The following is a 20428-nucleotide window of genomic DNA, read 5'->3' as shown; positions in this document are numbered from 1 at the left end:
GTGAAGTTCCCATAGGTAATCCTTTCAACTTTTTATTTTTTTTAAGATTTTATTTATCCATGAGAGACAGAGAGAGAGCGGCAGAGACACAGGCAGAGGGAGAAGCAGGCTCTTCACAGGGAGCCTGATATGGGACTTGATCCCTGGGACCCCGGGATCACGCCCTGAGCCAAGGCAGATGTTCAACTGCTGAGCTACCCAGGCGTCCCAATCCTTTTAACTTTTAAAGTTATTTCATTTATTGTTGACCGTATTTCTAAAAGTTGTTTTTTTTTAAAGATTTTATTTATTTATTCATGAGAGAGAGAGAGACAGAGGGAGAGGCAGGCTCCATGCAGGGAGCCCAACGGGGACTCCATCCCGAGACTCCAGTATCGCACCCTGGGCCAAAGGCAGGCGCTAAACCGCTGAGCCACCCAGGGATCCCCCCTCTAAAGTTTTTTTTAAAGTTTTTTTATTTACACAATCTCTACATGCAAAGTGGGGCTTAAACTCACCAGCTCAAGATCAAAAGCCTTATGCTCTAACAACTAAGCCAGGCATCTCCACCTACTTATTTCTAAAATGTCAAAATATAATGCTTCCTTGATTTTCCATTTTAGATGTTTTCTTGTAGCTACCTACTCTGGCAAGTACCTTCAACTCTGGTATTTGCTGCCTTACTTCTAAATAGCATGTCTGAGCTGCTGGTCATTGATTTGTTTAACCCCTTCTCCCACTCCATTATCTACTGATTTCTTAATATAGACAGTGAAGACTTGGCTCTCCCACCTCAGGTCCTTCCTTCATTCATCCTAATCAGTTCTCGTTACATTTGGCTAAATTATTCAGTTTATACTGTATAAATATTATTTTATTTAAATTCAATTAATTAACATATAATGCATTATTAGCTTCAGAAGTAGAGTTCAGTGATTGATCAGCTGTATATAAACACACTGTCCATCATATCATATGCCCCCCTTAATACCCATTACCCAGTTACTCCCCCCACTCAATTCCCTTCTAGCACCTTCAGTTCTGTTTCCTAGTTATTAGAGTCTCTTATGGTTTGTTTCCCTCTCTGGTTTCATCTTATTTTATTTTTCCCTCCTTCTCCCTATGATCTTCTGTGTTGTTTAAATTCCACGCGTGAAATCATAAAATTGTCTTTCTCTGACTTATTTCACTTAGCATAATACCCTCTAGTTCCATCCATGCCTTTGCAAATGGCAAGATTTTTTTTTTTAAGATTTTATTTATTCATATGAGACAGAGAGACATAGAGATAGAGAGAGACAGAGACATAGGCAGAGGAGAAGCAGGCTCCATGCTGGGAGCCCAACGTGGGACTAGATCCTGGGACTCCAGGATCACGCCCTGAGCTGAAGGCATATGCTTAACCACTGAGCCACCCCGTTGTCCCGCAAATGCCAAGATTTCATTTTTTTGATGGCTGAGTATTTCATTGTGTATATATATCACATCTTCTTTATCCATTTATCTGTCCAGAGACATCTGGCTCTTTCCATAGTTTGGCTATTATGGACATTGCTGCTATAAACATTGGGGTGCAGGTGCCCCTTCGGATCACTATGTTTGTATCCTCTGGGTAAATACTTAATTGTACAATTTTTGGGTCATAGGGTAGCCCTATTTTTAACTTATTGAGGAAATTCCATACTGTTTTCCAGAGTGGCTGCACCAATGTATTTGCATTCCCATGTATAAATATTATTTACAGCCACACTAGGAATGCATTTCTATCCTTATTTATTGATTTTTGGTTTCCTTGGAGCTAATGCTGCCTCAGTAATTCTGTTCACTTAAGTTTTCTACATATTCCTCACTTTACTAATCCATCCTTAAACTCTGACAGAACTATAAATCTCCTTTCAAGTCCTTTCAAAGAGTTAAGTAATTTTTTTCCTTCTAGATATTCATACTTTGGAGGCTTTTGTCCTGTTCTCAAGGCCTACTCTATTGGACTTCTTATTCTGAACCCCATGTTTTTCTCTTTCTTGGTATTCTCTCTTGTGGTAGTGAAGTATATTCCACCATTTCTCCTAAAGAAGGGTAAGGACATGGTTAACTGTGAGACTCTGCATGCCCCAGAGTATTTGATTCTATTTTCACATGTGATTGACAGCTTATTGGGTAAAGAATTCTAGATTAGATTCTTTTCTCTCAGAAAAATCTGCGCCCCCCAGCTTTAATGACATGTACATTTAAAGTGTACATAATGTGGGCAGCCCCGGTGGCGCAGCAGTTTAGCGCCGCCTGCAGCCCAGGGCGTGATCCTGGAGACCCTGGATCGAGTCCCACGTCAGGCTCTCTGCATGGAGCCTGCTTCTCCCTCTGCCTGTCTCTGTGTGTGTGTGTGTGTGTGTGTGTGTCTCTATGACTAAATAAAATCTTTAAAAAAAATAAAGTGTACATAATGTAATGATTTGAAACACATATATTTTGTGAATCTTTACCACAATGATGTTGGTTAACAAATCTTTCCCTTACATAATTATCATTTTGTTGTTGTGGTGGTGGTAAGATTTAAGATCTACTCTCAAAAAAAAAAAAAAAAAAAAAAAATAAGATCTACTCTCTCTCTCTCTTTTTTTTTTTTTTTAACATTTATTTATTTATTTATGAGAGACACACAGAGAGAGGCAGAGACACAGGCAGAGGGAGAAGCAGGCTCCATGCAGGGAGCCTAATGTGGGACTCAATCCTGGGACTCCAGCCTCCAGTCCTGGGCTGAAGGCAGGGGCTAAACTGCTGAGCCACCCAGGGATCCCCTAAGATCTACTCTCACAGCAACTTTTGAGTATACAATACAGTATTAACCATAGTCATTGTGCTGTACCTGAGATCCCTGGCACCTATCTATCTTGTAATTGGAAATTTGTACCCTATGGATCCACATCTCCCCATTTCCTTCACCTCCCACCTCTGGCAACCACTGTCTATTCTGCTTCTAGGAGTTTGGAATTTTAAGATTTACATACAAGTGAGATCAAACATATTTGTCTTTTTCCCTCTGATTCATTTAATTTAGTAATGCCCTTGAAATTTACCCATGTCTCTCTCACGAGTAAATAAAATCTTTATTTATTTTTTAAGATTTTATTTATTTATTCATGAGAGATACAGAGAGAGAGACAGAGAAAGAAGCAAGCTCCCTGCCTGAGCCAAAGGCAGATGCTGAACCACTGAGCAACCCAGGTGTCCCTAAATAAAATTCTTAAAGAAAAATTTATGGAATATTATGGAATACTATATATTCCTGCATGTACATAAGTAATCTCACATCTTCTTTATCCATGCCTATGGACACTTAGGTGTTCACAATGTCTTGTGAATAAACCTGCAGTGAACAATGGAGGTCAGATATCTCTTTCAGATGGTGATTTCACTTCCTATGGATATATACCCAGAAGTGAAACTGCTAGATCACATGGCAGCTCTACTGTTAATTGAGGACCCTCCATACTGTTTTCCATAAGCGGCTGTAAAATTTACATTTCTACCATTCACACAAGGGTCTGTCATTTTTCATCCTCGCCAGCATTGATCACTTTTTTATAACAGTCATTCTAATAGGTATAAGGTGATAAGTATCTCACTGTGGTTTTTATTTGCATTTTCTTGATGATGAGTGATGTTGAACACTTTTTAATGGAAGTATTGGCTATTTGTAGGTCTTCTTTGGGAGAATGTCTATTTAGGTATTTGCCCATCTTAAATAGATTATTTTTGTTTTGCTATTTTTTTAAAGATTATTTATTTATTTGTTTGTTTGTTTATTTATGATAGAGAGAGAGAGAGAGAGGCAGAGACACAGGAGGAAGGAGAAGCAGGCTCCATGCCAGGAGCCCGACGTGGGACTCAATCTCGGGACTCCAGGATCGCGCCCTGGGCCAAAGGCAGGCGCCAAACCGCTGCGCCACCCAGGGATCCCCTGTTTTGCTATTGAATTGTAGGAGCTCCTTATCTATTTTGGATATTAATCTTTTATTAGATAAATGGTTTGCAAGTATTGTTTCCCATTTTGTGGGTTGTCTTTTCATTTTGTTGACTGTTTCTTTTGCTGTGCATTAAGTTTTCTGAGCTTCCATTTGTTGATTTTTGCTTTTGTTTCCTATGCTTTTGGTGTCATACTCAAAAAATCACTGCCAAGGCCAACATCAAAGAGATTTTCCCCCTACATTTTCTTTTTTTTTTTTTTTCCCCCTACATTTTCTTCTAGGAGCTTTAGGTCTTCCATTTAAGATCTTAATCTGCTTTGAGTTAATTTTCCTCTTCCTTCTCCTTAATCTTGATATATTTAAATTTTAATGTACCAGAGATTGAGTATCTGTGGTACATTAGTGTTCAGTCCAGATATATTGTGGATTTTTGTCATGTTTGTACTGGGTACCAAACCTCTCAATCTGGAAATTCAGGTTCCACAGGTCTGGGAAACTACCTTTTGTTATTCCTTGAGAATTGCCCTTCCTAACCTCAGTTCTTTTTACCACTCTGCTTTATTACAAACTACACCTCCTAGATAGATACATTTCAATTTTATATTGTATCCTCCTTAATTCTCAAGTCTTTGAATTTGTATGTTATTTTCTGAGAGATTTCCTGGACTTTATTTTCCAACCCTTTTACTGACTTTCTTCCCAATACCATAAATTACCCTCTTCTCTTTTTTTTTAAAGGTTTTTTTTTTAATTAATTAATTAATTAATTAATTAATTTATGATAGAGAGAGAGAGAGACAGAGACAGAGACACAGGCAGAGGGAGAAGCAGGCTCCATGCACTGGGAGCCCGATGTGGGACTCGATCCCGGGTCTCCAGGATTGCACCCTGGGCCAAAGGCAGGCACCAAACCGCTGCGCCACCCAGGGATCCCCAAATTACCCTCTTCTCAATGGATCATGTTCATCCTTCAGAATATAATGATGTTGTGCTACTGTCTTCTTTTTTAAAACTTTGGAAACAAAACTGTAATTTTCCTTTTCCTTTTTTTTTTTTTAAGTACTCTAGTTTCCTCTTCCAGTTTTTCTTTTTTTAATTCCTGTTTTAGTCTCTGGTTATTCTCAAATATTTGGAGATTCCTGGCTATTCTTCCATATTTCCAGATTTCAGAGAGTTACCAAAACTCTTTGTTATGTATGTGAGACCACAAGATGACTGGGCAGAGATAGGGGAGCTTCAGTGGAAGACACCCAACTGTTTGTATCTGTATTTTAAGTCAGTTATTCCAGGGAAGAAATCTCTTATTTCCTTTTCAGGGAACATATAAGAGACTAACAAATTTCTGGGAGGTGAGCGAAGAAAGGAGGTGGAATGTCTCACCACTCAGTGGACCCCTGTTTGAGGTATGGGGTCCCCAAGTCTAGATGCACTTTGATTGAACCTCTTCAGAAAACAAACTGCCCCGTTTCTACTGGGGCAGAGAAGGGGCAGCTGCCTAGCTGGGAGGTGGCATGGGGCTCTGTACACATTTTCAGCCAATCCTTGTTTCAAGTTCTACTTGTAACTCCACCTACAAAAGGAGCTAGGAGAACTTATTTCTAGGCTTTCTGAATCCTGTGGCATGACTCAGCATAATTCTTTCTGTGACCAGCCTACCTACCTCCGCCCTTTTATCTCCTGCTCTTAGGGGCTTGGTTTCAGCTCACTCTCGTTTGCTACATCTATTAAACTTTACATACACACACCCACATTCCATCTGGCAAAACTAGGTTGAAGTCTTTGTCCTCTAGTCTTCTATCCTGACACGTCCCTTTTATTTTAGTTATTTATTTAATTTCCGAGAGAGAGAGAGGGGGTGGGGTGGGGAGGGAGGTAGGGAGGGGCAAAGGGGGAGAATCTCAAGCAGGCTCTATACCCATCTGGAGCCCAACACAGGTTCAATCTCACAACCCTGAGATCATGACCTAAAAATCAAAACCAAGAGTAAGACGCTCAACCAACTGAGCAACCCAGGTGTCCCTGACATTTCCTTAATTCCTTTACCACTATTTAGTGAGTGGGGAGAGAGAGCAAAGATAAATGTGCTACTGTTTAATTCTAAGTCCTATAGCTAATACTTTTAATTCCTGTTTTTTGAATAGATGTGAGACTGAACTATATAGTTTTCTTCCCTGCTTCCAACACAGTTTGATACCAATGTTTCTGAATTTGAGAAAAGAATTCGGAATTTCCGTTCTTTCTCAAGTTCTGAAACAGGTAAACAGAGGTGGTACTACCTATTCATTGAAGGTTTGAAAGAAGTCAAACAAGAAATTCTGGGTATGGCAATTTGAGGTGGGCATCTGGCCTTTTACCACTTTCTCAGTTTCTTCTATGGTTACTGTGGTGCATATAGATTCTTCCCTAGAGTTCATTTTGGTAACTTATGTTTTCCTAAAACCCTACCGATTTTTTAGGTTGGTTCTACTTTAATTGCACAAAAGGTTCCCTTGTAATACTTTTAATTCTTCTCTATCTGGTCTTTTCCACGCCCCTCATCCCATACTTTGTATTTTCTCTCCCTTTCCCCTGGGAAAGTGTTTTATCTTTTTTATTGCCTCGTTCTCGTCCTCCCTCAAAAATAACAAAAACTAAAGCTTTAGATTTATTTTTTCTACTGCTTTTCAAATTCATTAATTCCTGCCTTTACTAGTTCTTTACATTATTATTACTTCCTAAGATTTAATTTCTTCTCTTAGTTTAATATTTAATGTATTCACTGTCATTCTTTCTTGTTTAAAACTGTGTTTGAGGGATCCCTGGGTGGCGCAGCGGTTTGGCGCCTGCCTTTGGCCCAGGGCGCAATCCTGGAGATCCGGGATCGAATCCCACGTCGGGCTCCTGGTGCATGGAGCCTGCTTCTCCCTCTGCCTATGTCTCTGCCTCTTTCTCTCTCTGTGTGGGACTATCATAAATAAATAAAAATTATAAAAAAAACAAACAAACTGTGTTTGAGGCTACAAATTTCTTGAGCACCAAAAGTAGTACCTTACAGGTTCTGATACATAGTTTGTTAGTGTTAATGTCTAGATATATTGCAATTTTGGTTTGCATTTTAATATTTGCCTATGAATTCTGTGTGTTTTAAGTTCTACGTGTTTGTATTTCTTGTTTCTACTTTTATTGGTTTCTATTTTTACTGCTCTTCATTTAGGAAATGTAGTCTAAGGGGGACGCCTAACTGGCTCAATTGGTGGAGCAAACGACTCGATCTCCAGGCCATGAGTTCAAGCCTCATGTTGGGTACTTAACTACTTAAAATAAACATTTTTTTAAAAAGAAAAAAAAAAGGAAGAAAATGTAGCGTGGAGTGATTTGTTAGACTTACTAACCATATTAGCAGAACCACTGCTTAGCGTTGTGTATGTATCGTTCAAACATGAAAAAAATCATTTATCTTGTAATCATCATAAATTTGAATAGTTACTATATTAAATCCTGGCTATAATACATCCTTAGAAAGAGGTATGTTTAAAAAATTGCACAAAGTTGTAACATAGGCTTATTAGCATGTTAAGTTCTGTATCTTTTCCCCCATATTTAATGCATCGTGTGGCCTAGAGAGGTCAAGTCTCCTTTGTCCCTCATATTTGTTAATTTAGTTCAGATTTTTAAAAAAGATTTTATTTTTTTATTTATGAGAGACACAGAAAGAGAGGCAGAAAGACAGAGTTCTCCCTCTAGAAGCAGGCTCCTCGGGATTCAATCCCTGAACTGGGATTACACCCTGAGCCAAAGGCAGACGCTCAACCGCTGAGCCACCTAGGCATCCCAATTTAGTTCAGATTTTTACCTGCCATGTATTTTGGGTTTCTATTTATTATGTGTCATTCTACTATTAAAAATAAAATGTATGGGTGCCTGGGTGGCTCAGTCAGTTGAGCAGTTGACTGGATTTTGGTTCAGGTCATGATCTCAGGGTCAGATCATGAGATTAGAGATTATAAAAACTTTAAGACAACAAAGATCAGTATCTTTATGGCCCCATGTGTGTCAGAATTTCTTAAAACTGAACAAAAGACTCGAAGCAGCACTTCAAAGAAGAAACAAAAACCAACAAAAATATGAAAAGATGTAATATTTCCTCAGTAATCAGGGAAATATAAATAAAAAATAACAAGGAAACATTATTTTTATATCCACCAGATTGACAAGAATTAAAAAAAATCATACAAATTTAAATTTTGATGAGAATGTGACATTACTTGAACTTTCTCCTATATGCTACTGGAGGGAATAGAAACTACACTATTGCTTTGGAAACAATTTGGCTGGCTCCAAGAAATGGACCCTGTGAATCAGTAATTCTACTACTGGATATAGATCATATTTTTTAAAGAACTCATTCATTCATTCATTCGTTTTAGACACAGAGAGAGAGAGAGAGGCAGAGACACAGGCAGAGGGAGAAGCAGGCTCCATGCCGGGAGCCCCACAAGGGACTCGATCCCGGGACTCCAGGATCGCGCCCTGGGTCAAAGGCAGGTGCCAAACCACTGAGCCACCCAGGGATCCCCTGGATATATATCATTAAGAAACTCTTGTACAAGTGCACCAGGACACACAGAGGACAATTCACAACAAGAATGCAATACAAATAGCTATAAGCAATCTGAAGGTCTCTGATATGGAGAATGCATATATAAATCAAGGTATATTCATGTAATAGATACTACATAATCATGAAAATGAAGGGTGCCTGGGTGGCTCAGGTGGTTCAGTATAGACGCCCTGGCTCGGCGGGAAGCCTGCTTTTTTCCCCTCTCTTCCCTGCTCATGGTCTCTATTGCTATCTCTCTCTCTCAAATAAATAAAATCTTTAAAAAAAAAATGAAAATGAGCATAGTAGAGAAAGTGAATCAGAGCTAAGTATGTCAACATGGAACACAATTTGGGCAAAAGAAAGCAAATGGGAGAAGGATATATATAATATGGTTACATTTATATAGTATTTAAAACCTTTGCAATAATTTTTAGAAAAGATAAAATTAAAAATATTAAACCTTTACACTCTTTTGATCAGGGAATCCATATATGGTAAAATCATAAAGACAATAAAAAAAAAAAACCCACAAAATTCTCCTTGGTGGTTACCTGGTAAGTGGGAAAGGACGAAAGGGAATCAAGTTAGAGAGGGCCACATTATGAGTGATTTATAGGTATTGCTAATGATTCATTTCTTGAAGTCAATGTGTGTTCATTTCCTAGAATATTTACACTGTAAACATTAAAACTGAATTTTAAATAATTGCTTAGATTTAGCTGATTAATAAAATTAAGCAGTTTTGAAAAATTTAAAATAAGATCAGCAGCAATGTGGACTTTTACAATTAAATATTTCCAAGACAAAGAGATTCTCCTAGTCCCAAAAACCCTAGGTTCTGGGGGCCAAAAGTTCCTGGAATCAGGGTAATATGAGAAGATATGAATTCAGTGTTAAAATAAATTTGGTACTTAATTAAGGATTTTACTGGATATTCGCCATATGCAAGGTGATTTTCAGTATGCTCTTTTGCTATTCTTCCCATTTGGAAGGGGCTGGGCCTGATTCCTTCCAAGGGGACACAGTGGAAAAAGACTATTTGAAGTTAGGGCTTTAGGTTCTAACACACTAGTGTAATCGCTTCCTCAGTGGATGACTGAACATGGTAAAAAATGTAAGAAAACTTCAGTCTGCTCATCTGTAAAATATAGATAAAAAAAAGCTATGTCACAGGGCGATGTGACTAACATGCAATGCATGATGTAGGTGCTATGCACATTCATTAAGAATTTGAGCTCTGGAGCATAATACCTGGGCCTAGCCCGGCTCTAGCACTCAATGACTGAGTCTAGGTGATGTGACCTTCCTAGGACTCTGGTATCAATACAGTTAAAGAAGCCTAGTAAGTGGAAAGCTTGAAATAGTAGCTGGTATACAACAAACACTCCATATAGGGTTGGGATTCTTTTTTTTTTTTTTTTTTTAGGGTTGGGATTCTTGTTGCTACTGCTGTTGGTATGATTCTCTCCCAAAGGCCTACCTTGCCTCCAATTTTTGATTTTCTGTAAAAGGGTCCTCTCTCCTCCATGTCATGTTCTAGGCCTAACCTATTTAAAATATTTGATTCTTTAGGGACTTTTCTAAAACAGCATAATGAATCATGAGTACAATTATTTTTTTTTCATGAGTACAATTATAATTGGTATAGGTACTGCTATAATTTATAAAAATAAATTATATATTCTTAATTCACAATCTATTTTTTTTAAGATTTTATTTATTTATTCATGAGAGATACAGAGAGAGAGAGAGAGAGAGAGACAGAGAGAGAGAGAGACAGAGACACAGGCAGAGGGAGAAGCAGGCTCCATGCAGGGAGCCTGACGCAGGACTTGATCCCGGGACCCCAAGACCATGCCTTGGGCCAAAGGCAGACGCTAAACCGCTGAGCCACACAGGTATCCCCCACAATCTACTTTAAATATCAAGCTGCATTATTTCCTGCTGAAGCAAAAATAAGTCTGGCAATAAATTGAAAAGTTCCCCATAAAGCCGTGGCAACACTGAAGCTTTATTTTTTTGCATTTCTACTACACCTTTGGAAATCTAAAAATAAAGAAATATACATACATTTCTATTCTTAATTTTTGGATATGTATAATCAAGAAAGTTTTATTTATTTTTAAAGATTTTATTTATTTATTCATGAGAGATATATAGAGAGAGGCAAGAGACACAGGCAGAGGAAGAAGTAGGCTCCCCATGGGGAACCCAACGTGGAACTTGGTCCCAGGACTCCAGGATCACGACCTGAGCCAAAGGCAGATGCTCAACCACTGAGTCACCCAGGTGTTCCAAGAAGGTTTTTGTTTTTGTTTTTAAGATTTTATTTATTTATTCATGGTAGTCACACAGAGAGAGACAGAGAGGCAGAGACACAGGCAGAGGGAGAAGCAGGCTCCATGCAGGGAGCCCGACATGGGATTCGATCCCGGGTCTCCAGGATCGTGCCCCGGGCCAAAGGCAGGCAGCAAACCGCTGCGCCACCCAGGGATCCCCCAAGAAGGGTTTTAGACTTCATTTGCCATATCCTGTTTGAGTTAACCAGATTCATTACACTGATGCAGATGCAGACGCTGTGTTGTAAATAACAGGACCTTGGTAACTACTGATGTTTAATAGCCTGAACTGCTAGCTTGTTACAAGTCGACCCGAAAAGAAGAGGTGAACAGAGTTCACCAATGAACTCAGAGTTGTCCAATGAAGGAGATTCCCAAAATGACTTTCGACTACCTGATGGGAAAAAGGAAGGAAGGAAGTCCAGACATTAGATATGGAGGCACTTCCAGGAAAAGAGATGGGAGAGAAGGAGGAAGAGGCAGTTGACAGCAGTGTCTAAGACTTAGACCAGGGCCCGGGGAGGGGTGTGTGTGTGTGTGTGTGTGTGTGTGTGTGTGTGTGTGTGTCATTTTTAAAATAGGGGACCTTGTTTGTGGAAGATAAGAGAAATTAAGAACTTACAGGGGTGGGATGCCTGGGTGGCTCAGTGATTGAGCGTCTGCCTTTGGCTCAGGGCGTGATCCCAGGTCCAGGGATCATCAAGTTCCACATCGGGCTCCCTGCAGGGAGCCTGATTCTCCCTCTGCCTAGGTCTCTGCCTCTCTCTGTGTGTCTCCTATAAATAAATAAATAAATAAATCTTTAAAAAAAAAAAAAAAAAAAAAAAAAGAACTTACAGGGGAACCAAAGAAAGTCTAGAAGCCATTCTCACTTGGGCTGTGTACTTTAGGACCTTCCTCTTCACCCCAGGCCAATCAAGCCAGAATTGGGGAGGGTGGGTGTGTTCTGAAGGAGGGTGGGTGTGTTCTGAAGGTTCTGAATATGGGCTTTTTTCTTTTAAACTCCACAGATGATTCCACTGCACAGCAAGGGTTGAAAATGACTGGTTTAAGGAGGCTGAAGCAAAGGTGACCCAAATAACCCAGTGGTGGTGGCAGTAAAAGTAACTACATTCTAGACCACATGAAAGCATGAACTGGTTCTCTCTCTGCCTTCAAATTACACAGTTCACTGATCTGTCCCACAATGAACATTCCCTGGGATGCAAAGGCCACTACTGTTACAGAGCTCTGAACATTAGCAGTGGCTCCAATACAAACACCAGGTTTAAAAAGAAAACAGGCTGAGTGGGTGTAAGTAGGTTTCCCCATAAACAGCCTTACACAAGGAATCTATACTCAACAATGCTTAATCCTTTGGCAATCTACTGTATATTTTGCATATACTTTAACTTAACATTCATTCTTTTTTTTCTTCATTATTTTTGACTAAATTTTTTAAAATACGGGATTTCCCCCTCTTAGTAAAAGTCTAGACTGAAGAACAGTGCTTGAATCTTACTTAAAAGATGTTTTGCTACTAGATCAGCAGGATCAACTGAAGGATGAGGTCTCCACTGAAGGGCCTTGTCAGATATTTTAATTGGATGAATATCCAATTTATAGATATATATCCAGTTTATGCAGCACCAAATTAGAAGTGACAGTTTAATACAAAAGACTTGCTATTCAAAAATACCTCAATAGACTGGAATTGTGGCAGAAAGCCAATTAAATTATCTTTAGCATGAATCAAATTCAGGTAAGGAAAAAAAATCAGTTGCAGTTATCGAATAAACTAGGCTTGTGGGTAGCCCTGGTGGCTTAGTGGTTTAGTGCCTGCCTTCAGCCCAGGGTGTGATCCTGGAGTCCCGGGATCGAGTCCCATGTCGGGCTCCCTGCATGGAGCCTGCTTCTCCCTCTGCCTGTGTCTCTGCTTCTCTTTCTCTGTTTCTAATAAATAAATAAAAGCTTTAAAAATAAATAAATAAATAAATGAATAAATAAATAAATAAACTAGGCTTGTGTCGAGGGCAACTCCTGTGGCTGGCCCAAAAGGCTGAGTATTGACTCTGGAGAAGGGACCAAGAGGACTCAAAAAGGCTGGCTATATTTGAGGTAGTAGATTTAACCTCTACAGCTCCATATGGCAGAATAGAGAACAGTGTTGTAAACATTTCTAGAAGACAGATGCTAAGTGCAAACTAAACGGAAAATATCTATTAACTAGAGTCATCCAACACTACAAGATGATATAAAAAGTGTGCCTCTGTCCCTACACATGTATTTAGAACTCCCTAACTAACCAGCTGTCATAAATACATACTCTAATAATTTCATTACATGCTATAAATTTATTACTTTTAATGAAGTGGCTCCAGTTGAAAAAAAAAAAACAAAACTGTTTAAAATTGATCATGGCAGGGGGATCCCTGGGTGGCTCAGTGGTTCAGCGCCTGCCTTTGGCCCAGGGCATGATCCTGGAGTCCTGGGATCGAGTCCCACATTGGGCTCCCGGAATGAAGCCTGCTTCACCCTCTGCCTGTGTCTCTGCCTCTCTCTCTCTCTCCTATGATAGACATAGGTCTATCATGAACAAATAAATAAATCTTTAAAAAAATAAATAAATTGATCATGGCAGAGTATGGTGATAATTAAGTTTCTGCCACTGAGAAGACTGGACATTTCTTTTTTTGTTTTATAATTTTATTTATTTATTCATGACAGACAGAGAGAGGCAGAGACCTAGGCAGAGGAAGAAGCAGGGTCCCTACAGGGAGCCTCATGTAGGACTTGATCCCCGGACCTCAGGATTACTATCTAGTCAAAGGCAGATGCTCAACCACTTAGCCACCCAGGTGCCCAAAGGATGAGTATTTCTAACATAATAAAATCTCAGAACAACCCAGGGGAAGGGCAGGGAATCACTGAAAAGTTTATTGCACACAGATGACTGTTCCTTAAAAGCACTAGGTAGCAAGTTCTCCCACAGGGCCCAATGGAAGCTCTGATGCATCTTCCTGCATGCAGCTCAGGGCTTTGCACGCCCTGTCCTTGCCCAGCTCTCCCCAGCCTGCTGCTGCAGTGTCCCCTGGGCTGTGCGCAGGCCCCCTGCCAACACCATGATAAAACTGCAGAGGTCTTTCAATCTTTTTTAAACTCGGTAAAAAAATGTATAATAATAATTATTATTATAATTACTTATAATCTATTATTATAAGTAGGCTCCACACCCAGTCTGAAGGCCAACGTGGGGCTTGAACTCACAACCCTGAGCTGAGATTGAGAGTCGGACCCTTAACCGACTGAGCTTCCCAGGTGCCCCTGGTAAAAAAATATTTAGATCCTTCAAGCCCTAGGTAAAATTTTGCTGTAAATCACATGGGTTCACTCAGAGTCCACTGTACTTATCTGACTCATCAGAGACTTCAAAGAGCTTGGTTTAGGAGGACACAGATTTTCTTTCTTTTTTTTTAAAGATTTTATTTATTTATTCATGAGAGACACAGAGACATAGGCAGAAGGAGAAGCAGGAGCCCTGCAGGGAGCCTGATGCGGCGCTTGATCCCAGGACCCTAGGATATTAGTAAGAGGCCACCTCTAGTTTTCATTTGAAATCTACATGTTCCTTCAAATATTATCTCTTCAGTTTATGTTTTAAAATGTAAGTCTTACTATTATTTAGGTATGGTGAGCCAAGGCATCAGGACTGGCACTGAAAAGATATCTGTTACTAACAGTTTATAAGAGAAGGTGGTACACAGTGCCATGTAGGGCCACATGGGCAAGCCCCAGGGTCAGTCAGGAGGCAGAAGGAGCAAGGCATGGGAAAGAGTCTCTATCTTGGTTTCCACGGGGAAAGGCAAGGCCAGGCAGGGTAACAGAACCATTTCAGTAGGCTCTGGGGTATAAATACAGTCTCTAGTTGTCTGGCATCTGGCCCTGGGATGATTAGAGCAGAAGAATATTGCCTCCTGGAGTTTAATAGCCAAATAAAGGAGGTGGTTCTGAGTATGAGCTCTGGACTAATTCATCTGCATATTAACAGTACTCACAGGGGAGTAGTCTGCTATTTCTAGGAATTAGCTGCCTTGGGAGGGGCAGTCTCCTAGGTCAGCACAGTTCAAGATGCCAGAACATCAAGAAAATGAAAATAGAGTTAATACATCTTGCTTTATTTAATTCATAGCACTGACATGACATTATATATATATGTTTGCTGCTGCTCTCCTACTGGGATGTCAATTCCATTAAAGCAGAAACTTAACTTGGTTCAATGTTGTCTCCACACTGCTTAGAACAGTGTCTGGCATATAGCAGGTATTAGTAATAAGTGTTTGTTGAATGAATGAGTGAATAAATAAATAAACCTGCATAAAAACATGACTTACATAACATTTAGGAGAGGTGGAGGATAAGGAAGGCCTACTTTTCTTAAGTACTTTAAACTACCAACTTTTTTTTAAAAGATTTTATTTATATGAGAGAGAGAGAGAGAGAGAGAGAGAGAGAGAGAGCACAAGCAGGGGGAGCTGCAGGCAGAGGGAGAGGGAGAAGCAGGCTCCCCAATGAGCAGGCAGCAATGTGGGGCTCAATCCCAGGACCCCAGGATCACAACCTGAGCCAAAGGCAGATACTTAACCAAGTCAGCCACTCAGGCACCCTAAAACTGCTAACTTCTTTATAGCAACTACAAAGGAAAATCTCAGGTTAGTTCCAGTCCAAGTTTTCATAAATCCTGATTTGGTGAAATTTAATTCATTACAGTAGGTGAAACAGTGAAGTGAAAAGAGCTATATTCTGGAGTCAGAGCAGGATTTACAAGTTTTACTCCCCCACCCCCTAACTAGCTAGAGAAGTGAACTATATCTACTTCTCAGAGTCAGTTCCTCACTGGAAAATTAACAGAACATAAGATGAAAACATACCTATTAGACTAGCTAATGTGAAAAAGCCCAACACTTCTATATATAAGAACATGGGAGGCATAGGCTCTAGTATCTAATAATAATGAATCCCAATGTAAGGAACATTCAGTGGTGATCCTAGGATACTGCTTACTGAAGTGCTCCATTATGTGAACTGTAGCAAACACATTCTCATTTAGAGTTCAAAGGCGTGACTTAAAGCGGACTACACCTGCCATGGAAGGACTGCCCAAATACTCATTATTTGTAAATTAAGGGATCTGGGGCAGGTTTGTTGGTGTGTGTGTTTTATTTAAATAGATTTTATTTATTTATGTGAGAGTGAGAGAGAGAGAGGGAGCGAGCATGTGCAGGGAGAGAGGCAGAGGAGGAAACAAACTCCACGCTGAGTGGGGAGCCCAACGTATGACTCCTTCCAGAACCCCAAGGATCATGACTTGAGCTGAAGGCAGGTGCTCAACTGACTCAACCACCCAGACATGGGCAGGTTTTTTTAATTCAACTTGGCCTTTCATTCTTGAATAATAGAAATTACCTCACAAAGTTAAGAGTGAATGAATGCTATGGACTGATCTGTCTCCCCCAAGATGTTGAAACCCTAATCTACCATGTGATAGGATCTGGAGATTTAGCATTTAGGAGTTAACTACGTTTAGATGAGGTTGTAGGGTAGGTACTCACAATGGGATTAGTGCCCTTCCAAGTGGAGACATCAGAGAAGGTGCTTTCTCTTTCTCTTTGCCCTGTGAAAACACAGCAAGATAGCAGCCTCCTACAAGCCAGAGGAAGCACTCTTACCAGGACCCGACCAGGAAAGCACCCTGATTTTTGAGTTTCCCAGCATCTAGAACTGTGTGAAATAAAGTTCTGTTGTTGGGCAGCCCTGGTGGCTCAGCAGTTTAGCACTGGCTTCAGCCCAGGGCATGATCCTGGAGACCCGGGATCAAGTCCCACGTCGGGCTCCCTGCATGGAGACTGCTTCGCCCTCTGCCTGTGTCTCTGCCTCTCTCTCTTTCTGTGTCTCTCATGAATAAATAAATCAAATCTTTAAAAGAAAAAGAAAAAGAAAAAAGGACTGTTGTTTATGCCACACAACCTATGACATTTTGTTGTAGCAGCTTGAGCAAACTAATACAATGAGTTCATACAAGTCAAACAGAAAAATGCTCAGCATATACTAAATGCTCAAATATTTGCCACTACCATAAATAGTCCATTGCAATTAAGTTCTACAAAAGAAACTGAGCCAGACCTATCACTCAATTCTTAAGCTTCACTTATTTTCTGTAAGGGGAATTTTTTCTTTAATTTAGGCAGAGGGAGAAGCAGGCTCCATGCAGGGAGCCTGATATGGGACTGGATCCTGGGACTCCAGGATCATGCCCTGAGCTGGAAGGCAGACGCTTAACTGCTGAGCCACCAGGTGTCCCTCTGTAAGGGGAAAATTTTAAGCAAAAGCACCCATCACCCTTCAAAACCAAGCAAACAAAAGCCTAATATTTAGTAGGACACACGATAACAGTAAGCATTCATTCAATCCTTATCCTGTGTCAGACACTATGCTCTGAGGACTTTATTTATTTTTAAAGATTTTGTTTATTTATTTATGAGAGACACACAGAGAGAGAGAGGCAGAAAGAAGGAGAAGCGGGGCTCCCTGCAGAGTCCAATGCAGGGACCCGGTCCCTGGGACCACACCACACCCTGAGCCGAAGGCAGATGCTCAATCACCAAGCCACCCAGGCATCCCTACATAGTAATTTCTTTATAGATATGTCTCCTGCGGCAAGGGAAACAAAATAAAAAACTATTTGGACTACATCAAAATAAAAAGCTTCTGTATAGCAACAGAAATGATCAACAGAACTAGAAGACAACTTACAAAATGGGAGAAGATACTTGTAAATGATGTATTTACAGGGTTAGTATCCAAAATATATAAAGAACTGATACAACTCAACACCCGAAAGATGAATACTTTAAAAATGAGCAAAAGACATGAATAGACACTTTTACAAAGAAGACATACAGATGGCCCCCAGACACAAGAAAAGAAGTTCATCGTGACTTATCATCAGGGAAATGCAAATCAAAACTACAATGTGATATCAACTCACACCTGTCAGAAGGCTAAAATCAACAAAAGAAACAAGTGTTGGCAAGGATGTGGAGAAAGGGAAATCCTCTTGCACTGCTGGTGGGAATGCAAACTGGTCTGCACCACTGTGGAAAAGAGTATGAGGTCTGTCAAAAAGTTAAAAATAGAACTACTCCATGATCCAGCAATTGCACCACTGGGTATTTATGCTCAAAATATAAAAATACTAATTCAAAGGGATACATGCACTTCTATGTTTCTATCAGCAGTATCTACAATAGACAAATTATGAAATGAGCCCAAGTGCCCATCAACTGACAAATGGATAAAGATGTGGTGTTGTGTGTGTGTGCATGCACACGCTCACACACACACAAACACACACACTGGAATATTATTCAGTCACAAAAAAAGAATGAAATCCTGCCATCTGCAACAACGTTGATGGACCTAGAGAATAAAATGCTAAGCCAAATAAATCAGTTAGATAAAGACAAATACCATCTGATTTCACTCATGCGTGGAATTTAAGAAACAAACAAGAAAAGCGGGGGGGGGGGGAAGGACAGAGAGAGGAAAGCAAACCAAGAAAAAGACTCTTTTTTTTTTTTTTTTTTTTAAATTTTTATTTATTTGTGATAGTCACAGAGAGAGAGAGAGAATGAGGCAGAGACACAGGCAGAGGGAGAAGCAGGCTCCATGCACCGGGAGCCTGACGTGGGATTCGATCCCGGGTCTCCAGGATCGCGCCCTGGGCCAAAGGCAGGCGCCAAACTGCTGCGCCACCCAGAGATCCCAAGAAAAAGACTCTTAACTATAGAGAACAAAGTGATGGTTACTAGAAGGGAGGTAGGTGGGGGGATGGATGGGTTGGGTAGGTTTTGGGGATGAAGGAGTGCACTTATTATGATGAATACTAGGTGTTGTATGGAAGTTCCATGTATGTTGTATGGAATTGAATCACTATACTATACACCTAAAACTAGTATTACTCTATGTTAAAACTAACCGGAACTTAAATAAAAACTTTAAAATTACAATAAAAAATGTTAACTCATTTAATTCTTACCACATCCCTATGACCTATTTTCCCATTTTATTCCCATTTTATAAGTGGGGAAACTAAAACCCAGGGGAGGTTAAATGACTTGTCACACAGCTAGACTAGATAAAGCTTGGATTTGAATCCATGCATCCCAGCTTCACAGTGTTCCTAATCATCACTCTATACTCTCTATGTGAACAGTCTACTCCAAGACTAAAAAGAACAGTAATAACTTTATTTTTTTTATAAAAATTTTTATTTATTTATGATAGTCACGCACACAGAGAGAGAGAGAGAGAGAGGCAGAGACATAGGCAGAGGGAGAAGCAGGCTCCATGCACCAGGAACCCAACGTGGGATTCGATCCCAGGTCTCCAGGATCGCGCCCTGGGCCAAAGGCAGGCGCTAAACCACTGCGCCACCCAGGGATCCCCAGTAATAACTTTAGATGGGTTACACTGAGTATACTGGAATGTTTTAATAGAGACTAGCATTTTTGAATAGGTAAACATATTTTTTTAAATGAGCCATAACTGGGATGCCTGGTGGCTCGGCGGTTGTATATCTGCCTTCAGCTCAGGGCGTAATCCCGCAGTTCCAGGATCCAGTGCCACCTCGCGCTCCCTGCAGGGAGCCTGCTTCTCCTCTGCCTATGTCTCTGCCTCTCTCTGTCTCTCATGAGTGAATAGATAAAATCTTTAAAAAAAAAATTTTTTTTAAATGAGTCACAACTTGCTTCGTAATAACAGACTAAAACAAGACCCAGCAAAACTACTTGCATATAAAAAAAAAAAAAAAAAAACTACTTGCATATAACCAAACCAAAGTTAAAAATGGCTTTGTAAAACCAAGAAGACTCCCATATTTCTTATACCTTGCTTCTTTCAAAACCATCATAGATACACAACATTAAAAAGCCTGACCTTTAAAAAAAATAAGCTGATCTAAAACAAAACATCTTAGGAATGAATAGCAGGTTCAAAGTGAAGTACAAAAACAATGCAGAAAAGTATCTCTTACTAGAATCTAACATTTATTAATGCAATGACTGGAAAAATAAAAAGGAAAACTGAAGAAACTTGTCTGGGATAATAACATCAGTTTGCAAATGTGCAAGCCTGAATGATGTGTACCATATAATGATTCCACAATTCTATATATTACTTGGTGTTTAATATGATAAGCACTGAGAAATGTGTAAAGCTTCAAGGCTTACAATCACAATATAAAGAGAGCTGTTTCTGAAATGCCTGGGTGGCTCAGTGGTTTAGCACCATCAGCCCAGGGCATGATCCTGGAGACCCAGGATCGAGTCCCACGTCAGGCTCTTTGCCTGGAGCCTGCTTCTCCCTCTGCCTGTGTCTCTGCCCCCTCCTTTCTATCTCAATGTCTCTCATAAATAAATAAATAAATAAATAAATAAATAAATAAATAAATAAATAAATAAATATTTAAAAAAGAACAAAAGGAAAAGCTGTCATGTAGACTCCTCCTTGCATGGAGCCTGCTTCTC

At 39.9% G+C, this 20428-nt stretch overlaps 1 protein-coding gene across 13 annotated transcripts in view; it reads right to left on the bottom strand.

Annotated features, from left to right (window-relative positions):
• The window catches only part of MARK3 (microtubule affinity regulating kinase 3), a 121215-nt gene that overhangs the window by 53185 nt on the left and 47602 nt on the right, over positions 1 to 20428 (bottom strand). Inside the window, exon 1 of one of the 13 annotated variants that reach the window (XM_072840060.1) lies at positions 11488 to 11559. The exons of the other annotated variants lie outside the window; for them this stretch is intronic. The gene's annotated coding sequence lies outside the window, so the exon portion shown is untranslated. Of the gene's footprint in view, positions 1 to 11487; positions 11560 to 20428 lie in introns of those variants that run through there. 13 annotated transcript variants of the gene reach the window in all.

Source organism: Canis lupus, chromosome 9 (assembly GCF_048164855.1).
Source record: "Canis lupus baileyi chromosome 9, mCanLup2.hap1, whole genome shotgun sequence".
NCBI lineage: Eukaryota > Metazoa > Chordata > Mammalia > Carnivora > Canidae > Canis > Canis lupus.
The sequence above is the reverse complement of the archived record's forward strand: the minus strand, read 5'-3'. Positions and strand labels throughout refer to the sequence as shown.